A 10,391-nucleotide genomic window follows, 5' to 3' on the forward strand; every position below is an offset into this window, starting at 1 on the left:
AACCAAATTTAACCTTGTGTATTTAGTTGGCTGAGCAATACTTAACATATATTTCCATCCTTGTAAAGATGTATCACATTAAAAAGTCCGACTTTTTGCCAGGGGTGGGATGGTGGTGGTGGGATGAATTGGGAGATTGGGATTGACATATATACACTAATATGTATAAAATAGATGACTAATAAAAACCTGCTGTATAAAAATTAAATAAAATAAAATTCAAAAATTCAAATAAATAAATAAATTGTATAAAAAATTTAAAAAATAAAAAGTACAACTTTTTTGACAATTAGCTTTTATTATAGAAATTCTGTCAATTCTGTTTGTCTCTTAATGTTTTGAATGCTGATAAGCTTAAAGAAAATCTACATTTGAGAGTAAAGTAAATAATTTGAAACAAATCCCACATTCTATTACCATAGATACTCTAGAAATATGTTGTATATTATTTTATTATTTCCATCTGCTTGTTTTGGCTTTGGTTTGGTCTTCTATTTTAGCTTCTTCAGGTGGAAGCTTAAAATATTGATTTGAGACCTTTGTGTTTTGTTTTAATTTAAGTGTTTAATGCCAAAAATTACCCTTTAGGTATTGCTTTAGATTCATTTCATAAATTTGATATGTTGTGTTTTCTTTTTTTACTCAGTGCAAAATATTTTATAACTTCCTTTATGCTTTCTTCATTGGTCCATAGTTTCTTAAAAGTGTTGCTTAAATTATGAACATTTGGGGAGTTTCCAGACATCTTTCTAATACTGATTTCTAGCTTAGTTCCATTGTTATCATAAAACATACTTTGTACGACTTAAATTTTTAAAAATTGTTAATGTTTGCTTTATGTCCCAACATATCTTTGTAGATGCTCCGTGGGCATTTGAAAAGACTATATATATTCTTCTGTTTTGAGGTGGAATGTTGTATAAATGTCAATTAGGTCAAGTTGGTTTATAGTGCTGTTCCAATTTTTTTATCTTTACTGATATTCTCTCTTCTGGTACTAACAATGATTCAAAGAGAATTTGTTGAAATCTCCAATGATAAATGTATCTTTCTCTTTTTAATTTGATCAACTTTTGATTTTTATATTTTAGAGCTCTGTCATTGAGTGTATATAATTTAAGATTAACATATATTCTTGACGAATTGACTTCTATATCATTATGTAATATCTTTCTTTTCCTTGGTAATATTTCTTATTCTGAAGTTTATTTTGATATGATTTTAATCATTTCAAGTTAGTTTTGATCAGTGTTGAATAGTATATATTTTCCTTATTTTTATTTCTAATTTATTTGTGTTTTAGTCAAAGGGGTTTCTTTTAAAAAAATTTTAACAGCTTTATTGAAGTATAATTAATTTATAAAAAGAAATGTACATATTTAATGTGTACAATTTGATGAATTAGGAAATATGCAAACACCCATGATACCATCACCACAGTCAAGGCAATAGACATATCTAGCACCTCCCAGAGTTTCCCGTGTCTTTGCTTTTTCCTTGTTTGTTTGTTTTTGAGTAAAAACACAACATGAGTTACCCTCTTAACAAATTCTCAAGTGCACAATTTATTGTAACTATAGGCATGATGTTGTATAGCAGATCTCTAGAAATTATTCATCTAGTATAACTAAAACTTTATACCTATGGAAAAACAACTCCCAATTTCCCTCAACACGTTACCTCTGGTAAACAGTATTGTATTCTATGTTTCTATGAGTTTGACTATTTTAGATTCCCAAGTAAGTGGACTCAATGGGTACATATCCAAAAGAATATCGAGGAGCTTTCTGCATTCCCATGTTCACCGCAACATTATTCACAATAGTCAAGACACGAAAATAGCCCATGTGTCCACTGATAGATGAATGGCAAAGAAAATGGAATACTATTCAGCCCCCCAAAAGAAGGAAACTGCCATTTGTGACAACATGGATGAACCTAGAGGACATTAATGAGCAAAATTAGCCAGTCACAGTCACTGTTTAGTATAACAAGTTCCTCAGCTCTTCTGATATACATCAAATTGTGAGATCCACTCTGCTAAATGAACCCAAATAAGTGTTTCTTGTAGAGAACATACATTTGGCTATTTCTTTTTCATCCAACTTGACAATATCTGTGTGTTTAAACCATTTGCATTTAATGTAATTATTACTTTAATGATAGGACTGGTGTATATCTACCATCTTGCTACTTGTTTTCTATTATCCCATCAGTTTGTCCCTCTTGTTTTTCTTTCATGGCTCTTTTTTGGACTAACTGATTATTTTTTATGATTTTATTTTATCTCCTTTATTGGCTTATTAGCCCTACCTCTTTTTTTTTAAGTGGTTGATCTAGAGTTTGCTATTGCATCTTAAGTTATTATAATTTACCTTCGAATATAGTTTATGCCATTTCTTCCATCTCATCTTTTATGTTATCATTGTCATACATTTCACTTCTACATATGATATAAATCCCACAATACATTATTGGTATTTTCGGTTTGGACGGTCTTCTATCTTTTTAAAGTGAGTAAGCATAAGGAAAAAAAATCTTTATGTTTACCTTCATTTTTACTATTTCTGGCACTTTGCCTTCCTTTGTATAAATTCAAATTTCCATCTGGTTTCATGTTCCTGATGAATGAACACTTTCCTTTAACAGAAAAGTAGCGCAGGTCTGCTGTCAATGAATTCCCCCTATTTTCTTGTATGAGAAATATTTTTAATTTTATCTTAACCTTTAAAAGATTTTGTTTCTTTTTTTGCTGGGTATACAATTCTCAGGAGCCTTTTTTCCTATCAATATTTTAAAAATGTCATTTCTTTATCTTTTGGTTTGTATAGTCTTTGATGAGAAGTCTGCTGTAAATTTTTATCTTTATTCCTCTTTGTAATGTTGGTTGTCTTCAAATATTTCTTCACTACAGTTTTTAATTTCTTCTTTGGGGACTCAAATTTCATGTATGTTAGTGCATTTAATATTGTCTTCTCCCTCTTGGGTATTGTATCTGCTTTCTCTTTTCTTTCTATTTTTAGCTTGGATAATTTCTATTGACCTATCTTCAAGTTCAATGATTTTTTTCCATAGTTATAGCCAGTATGTTGATAAGCATGTCAAAGGAATTCTTCATCTCTGATACTGTGCTTTTAAAACTTATGACATTTCTATTTGACTCTTGTTTTACAGTTTCAGTAACACTGCTGAAAATTCCTATCTTATATTGTATATAGTTCATCTTTTCTAGAAGATCTGTTAACATGTTAATTGCAGTTATTGTAAAGTTGCTGTCTGATAGTGCCAACATATGGAACAACTCTGAGTATGATTTTATTGACTGATTTATCTCTTGACAATAATTTTTCCTTTGCTTTGTTGCATGCCTCATAATTTTTGTCTAAATGCTGGATATTATGTATAGAAGAACAGTTGAGACTGAGGTAAAAATTATTTCCTCTCAGAAAACAGCCCATCTCTTCTGTCAGGTTGTTAATATGGAGGGTTGAGTAAATCTTGTCAGTACTTGAGCTGGGTTTGGATTTGGCTGTTGCTACTTAAACCTTTATTCATTCCAGGCTTTAAATTCCTATTGTGGTGGGCTGTTGTTATCTTGTGCTAGGAGTGATGCCTGGAGTGCTGGAGGGTTTTTCTCAGTATTCTTGTTCCACATTCACCTTTCAGCAGTCTTCCATGCCTATGCTACAGAGAGGATATCTTTCAATGTTCTTACCTCACCCCAGATTGCTGTTGATTGCTACTCATGTTAGGGGAAGAGGGTGCTATATTATCCTGGTCTAGCCTCATTTTTAGGTAGGATCTCTGCTCCTGGGCCTTGGGAGTAGAGTTTTCATAGTCCAGACTTTCTAACTCATGCCAGCCAAACCCTGCCTTGTATATTTCACACATCTTGGGTGGGAGAGTGTTTCCTGCTTCTTCCCCACTGGTAGCAGACCTCTGCTTTGTATCAGTGTAGGATCTCAGGTCCAAGAGTTTTACCTGCCCTCTTTCATGAGCAGAAAGATTTTCCTTCTTCCCTTTCTACTCATCCCCCAGAAACAGTGGAAGTGTTTATGTCCTGAAGATAGGAGGATTTCCTAATCACTCCCAGAAGCAGATGGGTTATGCCTCTACCCCTCCCCTAGAAACAGGATTTTTGCCTGGATCCTAGGGACAGTAGCACTTCCTGTCTCTATTCCAGCAACTTAATGCTTTTACTTTTTATAAGAGAAGGATCTGAGAAAATACAAAGTTTTGTATCTGTTCCCCAGGTGTAGCTGAACACCTGCATACTGATGTTACTGAGGGAAGCTCTCTCCAGTTTTCTACCATGACCTTCAATTTTCATGGAATTGGCTCATGGAAAAATGTTTGTGAGTGAGTGTAAAATATACTTGTTTCGAGGGATTTCAGTTTTTCCAAACTTATATGCTAGTCCATTCTCAGCCTTTAAGAATTTGTTAAAGTTTAGTGTGATTTATTCTTACCCACTTCTATGGTGATCATCTCATCCTCTCATGCCTTGCCAAAGGTGAAAATTTGTGTGTACTGTTTCTCCTCAGAGAGCTTGTCACTCTTTGGAATTCAGAGCATTTGCTTGCCCTGCAACTTCAGCTCTCCTACGGAGTAAAGAAAATGTAGATTTTGATTTTTTTTCTTGTTGTTAGGGTGATAGCAACATTCTCTTGTGGTTTTCTGAATCCTAAGCAGATGCAGAACCTCCCTGAGTCCCTATAGTTGTTTTAAAGCAGGCTGTTAGCAGAACAGATGCATTAACTTAGTAGAATTAATCTTAGCAGAAAAGCAATAAAACATAGTACACCAAATTTGAGACTTAAAGAGTACTAAGCATAACTTTAAAATAATTACAATATTGAAATATGGTCAATAAAATTATAGAGTTGTACATAAGAAAACTGGCTATTGGTACCTGGAATTGTTAATGCAAATAATGAATTATGTGACATTTCATATATTTCTATGGTTATATTCATAACAAAGGTATTAGTTATATTATGTTGATCAGATAAGTTTCTTGGAGGAAGTAGAATGTAAATTTTATATTAAATGATATGTGACTTGAATTAGGCAAGAAAGAGGGATGGGCAGTCTGGGTGAGAAAAACAGCAAGTTCAAAGGCATGAAAATAGAAAATGAGTATTGAGATTATGGTATATTAGAAAACTATAAAGATACTAGCCTTGTTTGGTTTATCTATATCTGAGGTTGGCAAACACAGCCATGAGCCACATTCAACCTGCAGCCTGTTTTTGTATGACCAGTGAGCTAAGAATTGTGTTAAAATTTTTAAAAGGTTGCAAAAAAAGAAAAACAAGATGCAAGAAAAACAAGAAAGATAAGAGATAAAAGAAGTTGAAAAGGAGGAGGAGACTGAGACTATATGTGACTTGCAAAGCCTAAAATGTTTACTATCTGAACTTTCACAAAAGAAGTTTTCCAACCCCTGATTTGTGTAGTTTTCTTATTGTTTGTTATTCTATTACAGAGAAATAGAAATCCCCCTTGAATTTTCAAAATTTATACTAAATATAATTGTCATATTATCTAATTCCTCCCTAATTTGCTTTCAATTGATTTATTGAATTAAACTTATAATTATACTTTGAACTACTATATTTTTGGACAATCCACAACGTGTTTTTTACAGTTCTAATTCATTAAATGTGGATTTATAATTTAATAGATCACATATTGCTATCTAGTTTTTACATTGCCCTTTCCTTTGTTTATTGGTGAGCCAGATACAACCATAATTTCATTTTGCAAATTTCTATAAATCCATGATGTACTTAAGGGGTTTGACAGGACCTGCAAGGAAAAGACAGGACCATGAGATGACCATAATGTATAACAAATTGGTGAAACAATAGATTGACACTGGATTGTTTTCCGTGAAGATAGTTTTGACTTTCTAATTTCTTCCATGTCCTTCCTTTTTTTGTTTTTGTTTTTTTTTAACTATTCCTATTTGCCATCTTCTATCAGATGGCTGAGACAACCACATCAGTTAGACGGGGCTGATCATCTAAGCCCTTTTTCTCTTCTCTCTCTTTCTGTTTGACAGTGACAATGCTCGTTCATGCACCCTCAGAAGATGTGCGGTTATAAGAAAATAAAAAACTAAATCTGATATTCTGATTTTTTTCAGGTACTGATTTTTAAAAATTAGTTTAAAACAAATAAAGAGAGTGTCATTTGGATGATAATTGTGGGATTTGATTAAAGCATTTCACACTTGTCTCCATTTTAATGGACAATCGATAACTATTTAAAAATAACAAATTATGTTTTCATAAATATTGCTTAAAATTTAACTCTTATGTAGTCATATCCTCAATCAAAAACGTGTTCTTAACAAATAAAATATATCTTACAGTATGCTTTTAACTGTTTCACCTGCATCTTCAAATATGCCATAGAAATAACTTCATGGGGAACTTCAGTTTGTTATATGAATCTGTTCAGGGTTTGGCATGCAGAGGGCAGAAAGACCAGGAACATTACTTTCTGACATCTGTTGCTCTCAGCAAATAGATACCAAAGCACAACAGGAAAATACCTGCTCTTTGTTTCAGATATTTTAGAAAACAGCTTAATAGTCTGAAAGCCAAATCAGATATTGTTCAGTCCTAGAGGTAAAGATCAAAAAGATAATGTAACAGTCAAAGTAAGAATAAGGACAAAAAGGAACACGAGTTTGTTTTTATTGGTCTTCTTTTATTAGTGGATTTTACCCAAAAATTTCATAACAGGCTTTTTGCCAGTTCATTCCTTGGCTCTGTGACTTTGATGATTGCTGGCACCCCCATAAACCTAATGGACTTCATGGTGAGGAAAACTGACTCGTTGTTAAGAAAAAATGTTAAGATAAACTTGGTAGGTTTTCTTTTAAGACATAGAGATTTAAACCTTGGATTGAAAACACAGCAGAGGAAAAGAAAACACACATTTTGACATTCAACTTTCAGATGTGGAGACCTCAAAATTATGTTAGCAACAACCTGTTAACTAATGGTCATGGTCCAAATATTTAGGAACAAATCCTTCAGGCTTAGAAAATTACTAACATTTGCTTCTCAACCTTGGGGTCAACAGTAAAACTGCACATTTCCAGCCTTCATTATTTTCAATCAAGACATTAATTAATTTATTTTTTACTTGGATAAAGAGGTATTAGTAGAAAATAGTATTGTATAATTCTAAAGATCATTTCTAAGAAATGATTGATTTATGCTATTGACTAAATTGTATCCTTCTGAAATATTTACATTGAAGTCCTAACCACTAATGTTACTTATAGAGATAGAGTCTTTTTTTTAAAGATTTTTTTTCATGTGGACCATTTTTAAAGTCTTTATTGAATTTGTTACAATATTGCTTCTGTTCTTATGTTTTGGTTTTTTGGCTGCGAGGCATGTGTGATCTCAGCTCCCCAACCAGAGATTGAACCTGCCTCCCCTGCACTGGAAGGTGATGTCTTAACCACCGGACCGCCAGGTAAGTCCCAAGAGATAGAGTCTTTTGGAGATAATTAAAGTTAAATGAGTTGATAAGGATGGGACCCTAGACTGATAAGGCTGTGGCCTTATAAGAAGAGGAAGATCTGTGTGTGTGTGTGTGTGTGTGTGTGTGTGTGTGTGTGTGTGTGTCTCCTGCATGTGAGAACACAATGGGAAGGCAGCCATCTGAAAGCTAGGAAGACAGATCTTACCAGAAACTGAATCCTGCTGGACCTTGATCTTGGACTTTCCAGCATCTAGAGCTGTGAGAAAACAAATTTCAGTTGTTTAAACCACTCAGTCTATGGTATTTTGTTATGGCAGCCTAAGCTAACTAAGACAATTAATTTGCATCCTGTAACTGCCTTAATTTTATCCAGGATATATGAGAATAAGTACTTCCTTGAAATACTTTAAAAGTCTGCTCCCAAAGTAAAAAAATCCAGCAAAGAAAATAATAGCCTAGAGATGTTGATAATTGATCCTGCAATTAAATCACCTTTCAGAACTATTCATACCACGAAGTGCAACTGCCTTTTATGGTTAAGGGTGAGCATAGCATGGCTTTCCTCCTTCCAACAGACCAGAACTTCTTAGAAACATATTTTAGTATTTAAAGTTTAAGGATCTCTTTCAACATGTGCACTGCAGATATTTAATTGGATAAAGACTCAATATTATGTCCAGTAAGTCAAAGGTTATGTTAGGATATAAGCTCATAACTACCTGAAATTTTCTTTCCTCTTTCTCACTGTGTTTCAACTATGCAATGTCTTTCTTTGCTTCAAACAAAGTTTCCAATAGTTTATCTGATCTTTGTTCTATTTGTATGATTTGACTTTATGATAATTAGTTTAACTAATATTTTGCTTTCTTTTTTGACTCTGAAAAGTCTTACCAAATTACCTGTGAAATAATAGTTACTCTTTGGCCTCAATTTTGTTTATACGCAGGGAAGAGAATGTTAGAAGAGATGGAATTTAAGGGTGTGAAAAGATAACAGCATGATGCTGCTTTGGGCATATGGGCCTTCCTCTAACTCAATTTCAGTTTGTAAGGATATCTGCATATGGTCAAATAACTTTCAGTTTCTAATTATGAATTATGGAATTAGTGAATATGGTATATAGTTCATGCTTAAAATGTATGATAGTAAATACCAAATGGGACTTGTTTGTATAAATGAACATATGGAATCTTCAGGCTGCGGGAGAGTCAACTCGGGAGCAAAGAAATTTGCTACTGTTTAATCACTTTATATCCTGGATGACGAAGTCAAGATGTCTCCCATACACGCGTTTATCACACGTGATCATGTTCTATGTGCCAGAATGGTGTGATGGTGGGGGTGGAGTGATCTGCATCTCTTTTTGTTTGTTTGCTCAGTTAGATTTCATTGAACTTTGACTGAACTTAAATGCTTATGACTACTGAGAGGGGCCTGGTGGCTAAAATATCAAATACTCATAAGAAAACTGCAAATAATGCCTTTCCTTTTCCTTCAAATACCAGCAGGATGGAAGAGTTGTCTTTTGAGAATAGTGCTGTCAGAACACAGCCTATCTCAGTCCTGTTATCATACCCACTTGGGAGACATACTTAAATGCTTATATTATCTGTAATGGGTACACTAGATTTTTTATGCCTCCATTACATTACATTATTGGGTATTTTTCCCTATGTTTGGTCCTGGGATTGAATCATGAATCTGTATTCTGAGAAGGGACGTGAGAGGGAAATTTTGGCAAAAAAGGATAGGGAAATAAAAGAAAAGTTCACTTCTTTAGTGGATTGAGGGGGAGGAGGGAATAGGGTTAGCAAGATCAGATGGCAGTGTTATTTTGCCATGTTCCTCGCCCAGTTTGAAGCCTCTCACCCTCAAAATCCATTCTCAGGGAGGGGTAGGGGCTTGTAGAAATATCTGGACATATATACAAGGTCTCTAAGAAGACCAGGGAGAGTGAATTTCTTTCTCTAAAAAGACTAGGGAGAGCTGCACTTTCAAAGGAGAACTCCCAAAAGCCAGATCAGTCACGCATGCAAGAGCAGACCAGAGGAGTCTCACCCCAGCAGAGACCAGGCAGGAGTTCCAGGTCTCTTTCTGCTGCACCAGTGCCCACCTCAGACCTCTGTGGGGATGGTACAGATTCCCTCACCCAGTCAGATGTCTTCTGAACAGAGAAGGGTGAGGTGCCCAAACTCTCAAAGACTGATCATTTTCCTAAAAATCTAAGCCATCCAAAAGATGCATTTAAATTAGGCTAAACACAGCTAAACTTCAAATAGTCCAAGTATTTGAGTTGAAGGAGACGGTTTAAAGTAGAAGAGACTGAGATTTTGTTAATCAACAATTGCAAGGTTCCTTGTTACCAAGAGGGCTTAGGAAGATTATGTTACCTCTAGTAATTGAGGCAATAAATTTATTTGCATATCTGAGTACAATGTGAATAAAATCACAATTCTGATATGCATGACTGGCTATTAATAAAATTATGAATATTGCATGGTCCCTTTTCTGAGTCATGTTTCATTTATCTTTTTTAAACATATGATTGACCCCTTTTCTGAGTCATGTTTCATTTATCTTTTTTAAACATATGGTTGACCTAGCTTTATGCATATATTGGTCTATGAAACTCTCTGAAGTAAAGAAATATTTTCATTGACTGAATACATTTTTCATATTTTCTTAACCCCAAATTTTAATGTACTTATACATTTGAGGTGATTTGGAAAATTCCTTTATTTTGTCAGATGTTAAGGAATAATGTGGTAGAGAAAACACTGGACAATGGATCAAAATACACGTGTTCTACTGTCGACTTTGTCACTCACAGCTATGAGGCCCAAGGCAAGAGCACTAACCACTCTGATTATCACTGCTTTATC

At 34.0% G+C, this 10,391-nt stretch overlaps 1 long non-coding RNA gene across 3 annotated transcripts in view; it reads right to left on the reverse strand.

The window, feature by feature from the left end:
- The window catches only part of LOC309635288, a 106,624-nt gene extending 96,570 nt beyond the window's left edge, over positions 1-10,054 (reverse strand). For all 3 annotated transcript variants that reach the window (XR_014248727.1, XR_014248728.1, XR_014248729.1), the window contains exon 1: positions 4,470-10,054. This is a non-coding gene — a long non-coding RNA (uncharacterized lncRNA). The remainder of the gene's footprint in view (positions 1-4,469) is intronic.
- Between the last annotated feature and the right edge of the window lie 337 nt (positions 10,055-10,391).

The sequence above is a fragment of the Balaenoptera borealis genome (genome assembly GCF_965194805.1).
Source record: "Balaenoptera borealis genome assembly, chromosome: 9".
In the NCBI taxonomy this organism is placed as follows: domain Eukaryota; kingdom Metazoa; phylum Chordata; class Mammalia; order Artiodactyla; family Balaenopteridae; genus Balaenoptera; species Balaenoptera borealis.